The sequence below is a fragment of the Oncorhynchus masou genome, chromosome 25 (genome assembly GCF_036934945.1).
Source record: "Oncorhynchus masou masou isolate Uvic2021 chromosome 25, UVic_Omas_1.1, whole genome shotgun sequence".
NCBI classification, from domain to species: domain Eukaryota; kingdom Metazoa; phylum Chordata; class Actinopteri; order Salmoniformes; family Salmonidae; genus Oncorhynchus; species Oncorhynchus masou.
The window spans coordinates 17,858,596-17,872,029 of NC_088236.1; positions in this window are offsets into that span (position 1 = coordinate 17,858,596).

Here is a 13,434-nt window from a genome sequence, read left to right on the forward strand (position 1 = left end):
GTCCTCTTCTGGCTGTGCTGGGTAGAGAGGAACCAGGCTCTGAGGGGTGGCCAGTCCTCTCCTGGCTGTGCTGGGTAGAGAGGAACCAGGCTCTGATTGGGTGGCCAGTCCTATCCTGGCTGTGCTGGGTAGAGAGGAACCAGGCTCTGACTGTGTGGGTGGCCAGTCCTCTCTTGGCTGTGCTGGGTAGAGAGGAACCAGGCTCTGAGGGGTGGCCAGTCCTCTCCTGGCTGTGCTGGGTAGAGAGGAACCAGGCTTTGAGGGGTGGCCAGTCCTCTCTTGGCTGTGCTGGGTAGAGAGGAACCAGGCTCTGAGGGGTGGCCAGTCCTCTTCTGGCTGTGCTGGGTAGAGAGGAACCAGGCTCTGAGGGTGGCCAGTCCTCTCTTGGCTGTGCTGGGTAGAGAGGAACCAGGCTCTGAGGGGTGGCCAGTCCTCTTCTGGCTGTGCTGGGTAGAGAGGAACCAGGCTCTGAGGGGTGGCCAGTCCTCTCTCTGGCTGTGCTGGGTAGAGAGGAACCAGGCTCTGAGGGGTGGCCAGTCCTCTTCTGGCTGTGCTGGGTAGAGAGGAACCAGGCTCTGAGGGGTGGCCAGTCCTCTCTTGGCTGTGCTGGGTAGAGAGGAACCAGGCTCTGAGGGGTGGCCAGTCCTCTTCTGGCTGTGCTGGGTAGAGAGGAACCAGGCTCTGAGGGGTGGCCAGTCCTCTCTTGGCTGTGCTGGGTAGAGAGGAACCAGGCTCTGAGGGGTGGCCAGTCCTCTTCTGGCTGTGCTGGGTAGAGAGGAACCAGGCTCTGAGGGGTGGCCAGTCCTCTCTTGGCTGTGCTGGGTAGAGAGGAACCAGGCTCTGAGGGGTGGCCAGTCCTCTTCTGGCTCTGCTGGGTAGAGAGGAACCAGGCTCTGAGGGGTGGCCAGTCCTCTCCTGGCTGTGCTGGGTAGAGAGGAACCAGGCTCTGAGGGGTGGCCAGTCCTCTCCTGGCTGTGCTGGGTAGAGTGGAACCAGGCTCTGAGGGGTGGCCAGTCCTCTTCTGGCTGTGCTGGGTAGAGAGGAACCAGGCTCTGAGGGGTGGCCAGTCCTCTCTTGGCTGTGCTGGGTAGAGAGGAACCAGGCTCTGAGGGGTGGCCAGTCCTCTTCTGGCTGTGCTGGGTAGAGAGGAACCAGGCTCTGAGGGGTGGCCAGTCCTCTTCTGGCTGTGCTGGGTAGAGTGAATAAGAAAAACATTGCTTACCTCAAGACTTGAGACAATTCTTCTCTTTCTCTTCTTTTGGATGTCTGTTGACAAGGACAATAGCTTCTCACTTCATATAACTGCGGGCCTTATATTTTCTCTTTCCGTTAGACACATACTCCCTGTGTATTCCACACCTGAAACACTAGTGAACTAATGCTGGAGCTGGTAGACTATGTATTCTATTTCAAATGACACATGCTTGATCCACATGGCTTTATATCAGCTTGACTGCAGAACCACTCCATGTTGACTATGTTAATGATAAGCAAATGTTCTTGTGGCTGTGACAGTATCCACTTTCGCTGTGTATTGGTGATTGTTCCCACCTTTGACCATGTCAGGATCATAGAGGAACATTGTGCTGCTCCTCCAAATTGGATCTGCATTCCCAAATCAAGGTTTGGGCTTGAATTCCTTGCATATGTTTCCACCCGTTAGGTCCTATTTTATTTTCACCGGTTAGATCTCAGTTCAGAACCAATAGAAAACGGGTCTATAGGCAGCATGCATGGTACTGAATATAACAAATCACTTCCTTAATCTCTTGCGCTTTATATGAAGGTGTTCTACTGTTGCTGTTGTCGTCATTTGTCCCCGAAAGCATTCTATGACTGTACCTTGATTGTAGAAGCCCTATTTTATAATGAGTTATTTCAGAAAAATGTGCTGATGTACAGTAATGTATTGTATGGAGAAACTTAAATAAATGCATTTAAAACACAGCCATTTGCTTGTTATTTTTTCTCTGTGCTGTGATTTATTATTCTCAGTTTCCCTTTTTCAATGCTATTTTTAGAAACACTGAAGTGACCTGCGTAGACCAGGGTTTCTTAAGCTTGGGTTGGGGCCCAAAGTGGGCCTGAGCATGTGATAGGTGGATAGTGAGTTATGAGTAAACATTTAAAATCACACACTATTTCGTCTTCATTTGGGTCATTCAAGGACAGTACATTTCTCATTTGGGTCTGGAGCTGAAACGGTTTAAGAACCTCTGGTCTAGACTGTTCCCCAGCTTTGTGGAGATACTACTGATTCTAGGCCTATTCACGCTTCAACAACAGAAATGGATTGTTCAGGCGTCCACAAACAGGTTGTTCCTAGCAGGACTCGGCTAGAGGACGCCAACGTCTGTGCTCACATAGACACACCCCCTGAAGCTGATTCAACCAGATTCAGACACAGCCTGAATATTCTTTCTTTCCTTGAGCACATGGTCAGGGGGCCCGGAACATAAATACTAATCATTTGTCGACTGCAAATTGACCACAAGAATTCCAAATGGATATAATATTTGACTAAAACATCATTTCAAACCTTGCTTACATTTGTGTATGATCACGTGATCACGTGTATTATACGTGGAAATACTTGGGAACAATTTTCTTCTTGGAGCTGATTTCCTGGTGTTTTTACAGTCATGTCCAACAATTTAAAAAAATATATGATTTTTCTTTTGTATTTATTTTTGTTCAGAAAACTTTGTGGCCATTGAAACCACCCACAGGCTGTCAGTTGGGGAACCCTGCCCTAAAGCTTCAGCAGTGATGGGGTTTCTCTCGTAGTTTTATAGCTTTACCACTTGAGGGCGTCCTTTGACAGTGTAATTAAGACTTGTACAAGGGTTCAGGGTGCCAGGTTCAATTCCAGTCTGTTAAATTGGAATTTATTCTTCACACTAGAACAGTGTAGTTCCTAAATTAACCCCAACCCTGCACATTTTGTACAGTGGAAAGATGAGACATTTAGCCATCGCATGTGTATTTCAACCCCACATCAGTGAATCACACATAGCTGACCTGTCCTGTCTCTTCACACTTACTATAGAGGCTAAAATTATCTCCTGAACTGACGGAGGTGAAATGGATTTGAACCCAACCCTGATTTCTACACATATCGTTGTTGTCATACTACTTTACACTTCCCATTGTCCCTTCATGTGATGGCTTCCATGTGATGGCCTGTGGGTTATACAAAGTGTGATGAAATAAGTAAATATCTCCTCCAGTTGTGCATATTTGAGCCATTTGTGTTTCACGCTCTGAAGGGAGGCCGGGTTCTCAGCTTCACTTCAGATTCACAGCTCCAAACCAGCTTCTGTGTGGCTAAATATAGACACAGTGTATGAAGACCTGAGTGTTGCCAGTCCTCCACTATTACATCCCTAAGCACAACTCCAGTGTATTGGCTTGTTTGCCAGATATGTCACTGCCGCTCTAGTTTATTAACCTGTTGTGAGAGTGTCTTTCCTCCTGTTCAGGAATATGTGACTCAGTCATGCACATGGGTAGACCAGACAAACAGACAGAGCTGTAATGTGGCTCAAACCTCTCCTCTGCCGGAGAAGGAGAGGTAATAGAGAGGAGAGAAGCCAGGCAGGTTAGAGAGAGTGTCTGCTATGGAGCACCTTAACACCTTTGACATCAGGCCCGTTCACATCCGTTAGGCTGAAGACCATCTGTGCCACAGTTACTGCGTTTGCAACGCCAGGGTTGTGGGTTCGAAAAAAGTCTGAAAATGTCTACACTCACGTCTGTAAGTTGCTCTGGATAAGAGTGTCTGCTAAATGACGTAAATGTTGACTGTTGGTTTCGTCATTTTTCTTTCCAGGTGCACCATTTCTCGCTCTTTCGCTACTAACAGATCTGTCTGGATGTGTTTTCAAAGAAAATAAAGACAGATGCAGAGCGCGCCAACCCATTTGGCACGCTCACGTGTTTTTTTCTAATAAAGAGGCTTTGGCGTCCTCTAACCAAGCCAGAGTGGAGGACAAGAGAGACCGGTCTGAGATCCAACCAGACAGCACCTGTTGCTTCTATCTACAGTAGAGCCAGACACAATGGTTTCTCATCAATATTTTTTATAGTGTTGTCTTCATATTCAAGCAATGAGTTTTTTTTGTTTTTGTTACTATATTTGGCTTGATATGCATTCCACTGGTACTGTAACAAACGTCAATCCATTTCTGGGGAAAGAATTGGGCCTCCACCAGTTCTGTCTGTCTGTAGTCCTGAAAGGAGACCTCACCACATGCATTGGGCTATTAGGGTGGAGTAGAGCGAGGCAGGCACTATTAAAACCGTGGGCTCCCGAGGGGCGTAGCGGTCTAAGGCACTGGATCTCAGTCCCATAGGGCGGCACACAATTGGCCCAGCATCGTCCGGGTTTGGCCAGGGTAGGCAGGCTGTCATTGTAAATAAGAAATTGCTCTTAACTGACTTGCCTAGTTAAATAAAGGTTAAAAAATGAATAATAATAAAAAATAAAAACATGTTAAAACCCTGAGGCCTCGGAGCACATTAGTTTACCTTTTCAAAAGGGTAGACAAGTTACACTTAACAAGCAATTGGAGGTGCTTTTGCATAGTAATAATGTTTTAAACTTCTCCCACACTCCTTGTAAACTGTGCATACAGCATAGCATACACCCTAACACTGCAGTTTTTAAGATCAGGCCAGAGGGTTGTTCCAGCAGTCATTGGCCAACCAAAGCCAGATGGGTTACTCCATAGTTCCCAAATGCTATAGTAGTATTTCTTCTAAATGTCACAGGTTTGCTACCTTCAGACCGAACAGGAGAACACTTTCTTTAAGCCTAATGTCTATCGCAGCCTGTTTGCAGCTGGTGATAGTGATATGATCCATACGCCACAGAGAGGCCAACCTGCCCTGACAGAGTGAAAGTACTGTAGGAACCTACAAAATGAAATCTGCTGGACTTCTATGGTACAGGCGTTTGCACTTGCTATAACCACAGGGTCACTGGTTCAAGTCCCACTTCAATGGGACATGTTAGGTTCTAAATGAACCTATTAAAACTCACGGACAATTAGTATAGTTTAAACCAACTCTATTCACTCATTGGTCATACAGTTGCATAAGACAAGGAACATTTTCACACAAGCTCTGGTATTTAACCCTTTCTCCCATGCTGAGCCCCTCCTACACATCTGAACAGCCAATACACCCCTGTTGCTAACCAGAAGTTTAATGGTATATGTTCTTCCTCACTTCATCTAACTTGACCTCTGCCCCAAAGTGCTCACTCCTCCCCAACTCACGGCTGTCATGTTGACACGTACCAGACTGTGTCTCTTCTCCTCCCATAGGATCCCTGATGTCTGACAATAACATATCCTGGTAGAATGTAAACATCATACATTCCCCTCTCCTTCGGTACCATGAATAAGGATATTTCATATTTTCAAGTTTAAAAGCTAGTTCCCAACACCCCTAAAACTCTGCACTATACACAGTCATCATTGTGCTTATGGGAAATCACTTTACACAGGCGACATCCACTGTTATTATAATAGGACAGTTGGCCAACACCAACATGCTCAGACCACAGGAAATGCATCTTATAAAAACATACTGTGATAGCTTGTTTGGAATGCATTACTCTTCAGAGGTCCTGGGGCAATAAAGGCTGGGTAGGCTACTCTCACTGTCTTAGTGTCTCTCCACCTCTTTCCTCTCCCCTTTCGCCTACCCATACCCATTTTTTAAATAAATGTCAATGCAGTCTCCACGTACTGTAAATTTGAGATGATAAAAGTATTTTAAAGCATGCAAAAGTGATTTATTTTCTAGCTTCCAGACTGTAGCTGTGTATGTTAGACATCTAAGAAGGTTTAGGAGGGGTTCAGAATGTTACAAGTCTAAAGGAAGAGCGGGAGAATGAAGGCATGAAGCTGGGTGTAGTTTAAAGATCTGTTTCCATGTGTACCTAGAGAGCCTTCTGGAACACAGCATATTTCTCTCTCTCTCTCTCTCTCTCATACACACTGATACATTCTCTCTCTTACTCACCCCTTTTTCCTTCTCTCTCTACCTCCTCTCCTCTCTCACTCCCTCTCCCTCTCTCTCTCTCTCTCTCTGATGTCATTGTTTCCTGCCCCTGTAGACGCTGAGCTCAGGACTGTTTGCTGAGGTACTGCTGCAGTCAAAAGCATGACATCGAAGTTGACGTCATGGACTAGACATCAACAGAACCACAGATATACAGTTGAAGTCGGAAGTTTACATACACCTTAGCCAAATACATTTATACTCAGTTTTTCACAATTTAATCCTAGTAAACATTCCCTGTCTTAGTTCAGTTAGTATCACCACTTTATTTTAAGAATGTGAAATGTCAGAATAATAGCCAAGATAATTATTTATTTCAGATTTTATTTATTTCATCACATTCCCAGTGGGTCAGAAGTTTACATATACTCAATTAGTATTTGGTAGCATTGCCTTTAAATGGTTTAACTTGGGTCAAATGTTTCAGGTAGCCTTCAACAAGCTTCCCACAATAAGTTGGGTGAATATTGGCCCATTCCTCCAGACAGAGCTGGTGTAGGTTTGGAGTCAGGTTTGGAGGCCTCCTTGCTCGCACATGCTTTTTCAGTACTGCCCACAAATTTTCTATGGGATTGAGGTCAGGGCTTTGTGATGGCCACTCCAATACTTTGACTTTGTTGTCCTTAAGCCATTTTGCCACAATTTTGGAAGTTTGCTTGGGGTCATTGTCCATTTAGAAGACTTTAGCTTTAACTTCCTGACTGATGTCTTGAGATGTTGCTTCAATATATCCGAATAATTGTCCTGCCTCATGATGCTATCTATTTTGTGAATTGCAAACAGTTCTATTTTCTTTCCATCAGACCAGAGGACATTTCTCCAAAAAGTACGATCTTTGTCCCCATGTGCAGTTGCAAACCGTAGTCTGGCTTTTTTATGGCGGTTTTGGAGCAGTGGCTTCTTCCTTGCTGAGCGGCCTTTCATGTTATATCGAAATAGGACTCGTTTTACTGTGGATATAGATACTTTTGAACCTGTTTCCTCCAGCAGGTCCTTTGCTGTTGTTCTGGGATTGATTTGCATTTTTCGCACCAAAATACATTCATCTCTAGGAGACAACACGTGTCTCCTTCCTGAGCGGTATGATGGCTGCATGGTCACGTGGTGTTTATACTTGCGTACTATTGTTTGTACAGATGAACGTGGTACCTTCAGGCGTTTTGAAAATACATCCACAGGTACACCTCCCATTGACTCAAATGATGTCACTTAGCCTATCAGAAGCTTCTAAAGCCATGACATAATTTTCTGGAATTTTCCTAGCTGTTTAAAGGTACAGTCAACTTAGTGTATGTAAATTTCTGACCCACTGGAATTGTGATACAGTGAATTATAAATGAAATAATCTGTCTGGAAAAATTACTTCTCATGCAAAGTAGATGTCCTAACCGACTTGCCAAAACTATAGTTTGTTAACAAGAAATGTGTGGAGTGGTTGAAAAACAAGTTTTAATGACTCCAACCTAAGTGTATGTAAACTTCCGACTTCAACTGTACATACTTTTAGAATTAGAAGTGTTACATACATGCAGATGAAGTGACATGTTCAAGGAGAAGACCTAACGGAAGGAAGCCATGCCAACTCATATTATCCTGTGATGGACAACATGCTGAGTCAGTCAGCAATCAGCAATGATCAACATGGTAGTGACATGAGGATGAATCGGTGAATATGCTTTTCCAACATGGCCTTGGAAGAAATCGCTACTCTACAATGGCCGTCTGTGTCCCATTCTCTGATTAGGTTTATAAAAACTTGCAAGTTGAACAAAGGAGTGTGTTTCATTCGTGGTGAGTGGTGAGTGATTGCAACTGCAATCCAGCCCACAAACTCTTTCCACTTCACAAATTATTCTTAGTGCAAAATAGATATTTGAATGCCCAGGGCCCACTATCTAATTTATATTTCATCACAAACGATGGGAAGTTTACTTCATTCACTGTTTTCACAGGTTAAGCACATTATGATAATGAGTTTATAATGGTGGAAGTTGTTTTTGGCTGACGTCCATTTTGGTCTAATCAGTATCATGCCATGTAGTCAATACTCCCACTTGGAGAGAAATTCAAGAAAACCATGACGATGCTTTTACAGACAGTAGGAAGAGAGAATGGGAGAGAGTGAGGGGACAGAGAGATGGAAACTACACTGAGTCAGATACAGTAATGATCCCATTTGCAAAGTTGGAAGGAATGTTTTGAGAGAAAATGGGATGCTGTGTGTACCTTGGTAGAATAAGAACAGCTAGTTTTTATGTTGTTTTTTTCAGCAATCTCAGATAGTTTGATTTATATTTTTATTTATAATCTCTGCATTGGGCCCCCAGTGAAATCCTTGTGATGGGTAGGACATGAGAGCATAGGAAAACCACATACACTCACTAGGACCCACCTTTCCTGGGGTTTGACGTTTTGTTTCTGCTCTCTTGTGAAATGAGTAAAACTCCAGTCACTGGAGTTTTACTAATAAACTGTCTTCTCAGTTTGAGTTTAATGTAGTCTGAACCGAAATCTGCAGCATTCTTTGGCTGGAACGTCATCCCTGGACACAGATTGAATCCCCATCAACCGCAGTTAGCAGAGCCCTCTCTGAAATCTAACTTTCCATTACATGTTTATCTATTGTCTGCCAGGTTTTCAGTATTTGCATATTGGCATATTTTTCTGCTTTTCTCTCCAGTGGCGTGCAAAATATGGGATTATAATTACAGAACTACGTGAGTTTGTATTTTGAATTTCGTGGTCGCAAATTGAGATGTGGTTGTAAATCTGATTCGCAAATGTGTAATTTGACATTTGAAGACATTCAATAAGATTTGCAAGTATACTTTATTTTCAGAATTATTACATATCCATTTCTGAATATGAATATTCTGCTGTGAATCAGAAATACACTTGCAGTTTTGTGGAAAGATATTTGCTAGAGAAAATATGATTAGCACTGTGGGGGCAGCACCTTTTACTCCTGACCAATCATTTCCGTCTGCCAAAACCACAACAGCCTAATCATTGGCTGGATTGTTCCATCAATCAAATCTCAGGAATTAGCACCCCACATGAGAAAGAGAGAATGAAGTAAATTAAACGAAAACGATCTACTTGAAAGTAATAATCTCTTTTGTCTGTGTTCAATATTTTTTGTGAAAAGGAATTACAGTAGTTTGCCAGCCATTGCATTGACAACCGCTATTGAGTTACCTACAGCCACTGACGTTCATTCTAGCTTTACTATCAACTGGCTAGCTTTATCAGGCAGCTTTAAATGTGAGGGGAAAATGAATATATTTGATGGTTAGTTATCCACCTGATTGATGGGGTTGATTATAAATGCCATTAGCTTGCTAGATAGATACATTGAAACTGCTGGGGGAAAGATAGTTAGCTAGCTCGCCAACTTCCACCATAATCAATTTTATTATTATTTTTATTTCACCTTTATTTAACTAGGTAGGCTACTTGAGAACAAGTTCTCATTTACAACTGCGACCTGGCCAAGATAAAGCAAAGCAGTTCGACACATACAACAACACAGTTACACATGGAATAAACAAGCATACAGTCAATAATACAGTAGGATAAGGGAGCTAAGGCAATACATAGGCCATGGTAGCAAAGTAATTACAATAAGTAATTAAACACTGGAATGGTAGATGTGCAGAAGATGAATGTGCAAGTAGAGATACAAGGGTGCAAAGGAGCAAGATAAATAAATAAATACAGTATGGGGATGAGGTAGTTGGATGGGCTATTTACAGATGGGCTATGTACAGGTGCAGTAATCTGTGAGCTGCTCTGACAGCTGGTGTTTAAACCTAGTGAGGGAGATATGAGTCTCCAGCTTCAGTGATTTTTGCAGTTCGTTCCAGTCATTGAAAGCAGAGAACTGGAAGGAAAGGCGGCCAAAGGAAGAATTGGCTTTTTGGGGTGACCAGTGAGATATACCTGCTGGAGAGCATGCTACATGTGGGTGCTGCTATGGTGACCAGTGAGCTGAGATAAGGCGGGGCTTTACGTAGCAGAGACTTGTAGATGACCTGGAGCCAGTGGGTTTGGCGGTGAGTATGAAGCGAGGGCCAGCCAACGAGAGCGTACAGGACGCAGTGGTGGGTAGTACATGGGGCTTTGGTGACAAAACGGATGGCACTGTGATAGACTGCATCCAATTTGTTGAGTAGAGTGTTGGAGGCTATTTTGTAAATGACATCGCCTAAGTCGAGGATCGGTATGATAGTCAGTTTTACCCTCATATGTTTGGCAGCATGAGTGAAGGAAGCTGTGTTGCGAAATAGGAAGCCGATTCTAGATTTAATTTTGGATTGGAGATGCTTAATGTGAGTCTGGAAGGAGAGTTTACAGTCTAACCAAACACCTTGATATTTGTAGTTGTCCACATATTCTAAGTCAGAACCGTCCAGATTAGTGATGCTGGACGGGCGGGCAGGTGCGGGCTATCAGTTCAATAGCATGCATTTAGTTTTACTTGCATTTAAGAGCAGTTGGAGGCCACGGAAGGAAAGGTGTATGGCATTGAAGCTCGTCACGAGGTTAGTTAACACAGTGTCCAAAGAAGGGCCAGAGGTATACAGAATGGTGTCGTCTGTGTAGAGGTGGATCAGAGAATCACCAGCAGCAAGAGCGACATCACAGTAATGTCTCTTATCGATGGCGGTTATGATATCGTTTAGGACCTTGAGCGTGACTGAGGTGGACCCATGACCAGCTCTGAAACCAGATTGCATAGCGTAGAAGGTACGGTGGAATTCAACTGTTTCAACTGTTCTGCCTGTGATTATTATTATTTGACCATGCTGGTCATTTATGAACATTTGAACATCTTGGCCATGTTCTGTTATAATCTCCACCCGGCACAGCCAGAAGAGGACTGGCCACCACACACAGCCTGGTTCCTCTCCAGGTTTCTTCCTAGGTTTTGGCCTTTCTAGGGAGTTTTTCCTAGCCACCGTGCTTCTACACCTGCATTGCTTGCTGTTTGGGGTTTTAGGCTGGGTTTCTGTTCAGCACTTTGAGATATCAGCTGAAGTACGAAGGGCTATATAAATAAATTTGATTTGATGATTCAAAATTGTCAGTAATCTGTTTGTTAACTTGGCTTTCGAAGACCTTAGAAAGGCAGGGTAGGATAGATCTATAGCAGTTACTCTAGTGGGTCTAGAGTGTCTCCCGCTTTGAAGAGGGAGATGACCACGGCAGCTTTCCAATCTTTGGGAATCTCAGACGATACGAAAGAGAGGTTGAACAGGCTAGTAATAGGGGTCGCAACAATTTTGGCAGATCATTTTAGAAAGAGAGGGTCCAGATTGTCTAGCCCGGCTGATTTGGCAACTCTTTCAGAACATCAGCTATCTGGATTTTGGTGAAGGAGAAATGGGGGAGGCTTGGGCGAGTTGCTGTGGGGGGTGCAGGGCTGTTGATCGGGGTAGGGGTAGCCAGGTGGAAAGCATGGCCAGCCATAGAAAAATGCTTATTGAAATTCTCAATTATAGTAGATTTATCTGTGGTGACAGTGTTTCCTAGCCTCAGTGCAGTGGGCAGCTGGGAGGAGGTGCTCTTATTCTCCATGGACTTTACAGTGTCCCAGAATTTTTGGGAGTTTGTGCTACAGGATGAAAATTTCTGCTTGTTAAAGCGAGCCGTTGCTTTCCTAACTGCCTGTGTATATTGGTGCCTAACTTCCCTGAAAAATTGCATATCAGGAGGGCTATTCGATGCTAATGCAGAACGCCACAGGATGTTTTTGTGCTGGTCAAGGGCAGTCAGGTCTGGAGAGAACCAAGGGCTATATCTGTTCCTGGTTCTAATTTTTTTGAATGGGGCATGCTTATTTAAGTTGGCAAAGGAAGGCACTTTTAAAGAATAAGCAGGTACCCTCTACTGGCGGAATGAGGTCAATATCCTTCAAGGATACCCGGGCTAGGTCGATTAGAAAGGCCTGCTCGCTGAAGTGTTTTGACAGTGATGAGGGGTGGTCGTTTGACCGCAGACCCATTACAGATGCAGGCAATGAGGCAGTGATCGCTGAGATCTTGGTTGAAAACAGCAGAGGTGTATTTGGAGTGCAAGTTGGTTAGGATGATATCTATGAGGGTGCCCGTGTTTACGGATTTAGGGTTGTACCATTGTGTGTTCATTGATCATTTGTGTGAGATTGAGGGCATCTAGCTTAGATTGTAGGATGGCCGGGGTGTTAAGCATGTCCCAGTTTAGGTCATCTAGCAGCACGAGCTCTGAAGATAGATGGGGGGCAATCAAATTCACATATGGTGTCCAGGGCACAGCTGGGGGCAGAGGGTGGTCTATAGCAAGCGGCAACGGTGAGAGACTTGTTTCTGGAAAGGTGGATTTTTAAAAGTAGAATCTTGAATTGTTTGGGTACAGACCTGGATAGTAAGTCAGAACTCTGCAGGCTATCTCTGCAGTAGATTGCAACACCGCCCCCTTTGGCAGTTCTATCTTGTCGGAAAACGTTATAGATAGGGATAGAAATTTCAGGGGTTTTGGTGGTCTTCCGAAGCCAGGATTCAGACACAGCTAGGACATCCGGGTTGGCAGAGTGCTAAAGCAGTGAATAAAACAAACTTAGGGAGGAGGCTTCTAATGTTAATGCATATGTGGGAGGTGGAACTAAATGGTGAGTTAAGGCATATTAAGCAGGGCTAGAGGCTCTACAGTGAAATAAGACAATAATCACTAACCAGGACAGTAATGGACAAGGCATATTGATATTAGGGAGAGGCATGCGTGGCCGAGTGATAATAGGGGTCCAGTGAGTGGTTGGGCTGGCTGGAGACACGGCGATTCAGACAGTTAGCAGGCTGGGGCTAGCACGCTAGCAGAAGGACCTTAGAAGGACGTCGCGATGGAGGAAAGTCTGTTTTAGCCTCCGCGTTTGGTGACGTCGATAGACCAGTCGTGGTGGATTAGTAGGGTTCCGAGGAGCAGAGGTGTCCAAGTCCAATTGGCAAAATGGGTATAGTGGCCCAAGAATTTGACCAATGGATCTATTCAGCTAACAGTCCAATATGCTCTAGACAGCTAGTGGGCCGCGGCTAGCAGATGGGCATTTATGGGACGTCGTGGCGTAGGGGCCAGTTGAGTACCCCCTCGAGCAGGTTACGTCGGTAGTCCAGTCGTGAAGGATCGGCGGGGTTCCGTGCCCCATACCGACAGTAGAAGGGGTCCAGGTATTGTAGCCCAGGAGTGGCTGATGGGCCTCTTCGGCTAGCCGGAAGAATGGGCCTAGCATGGGCTAGCTCCAGGCTTATTGGTGCTTGCTTCGGGACAGACGTTAGCCAGGGGTAGTCACTCAAGTTGCAACGAGCTAGCTGCAATGATCCAGTGAAA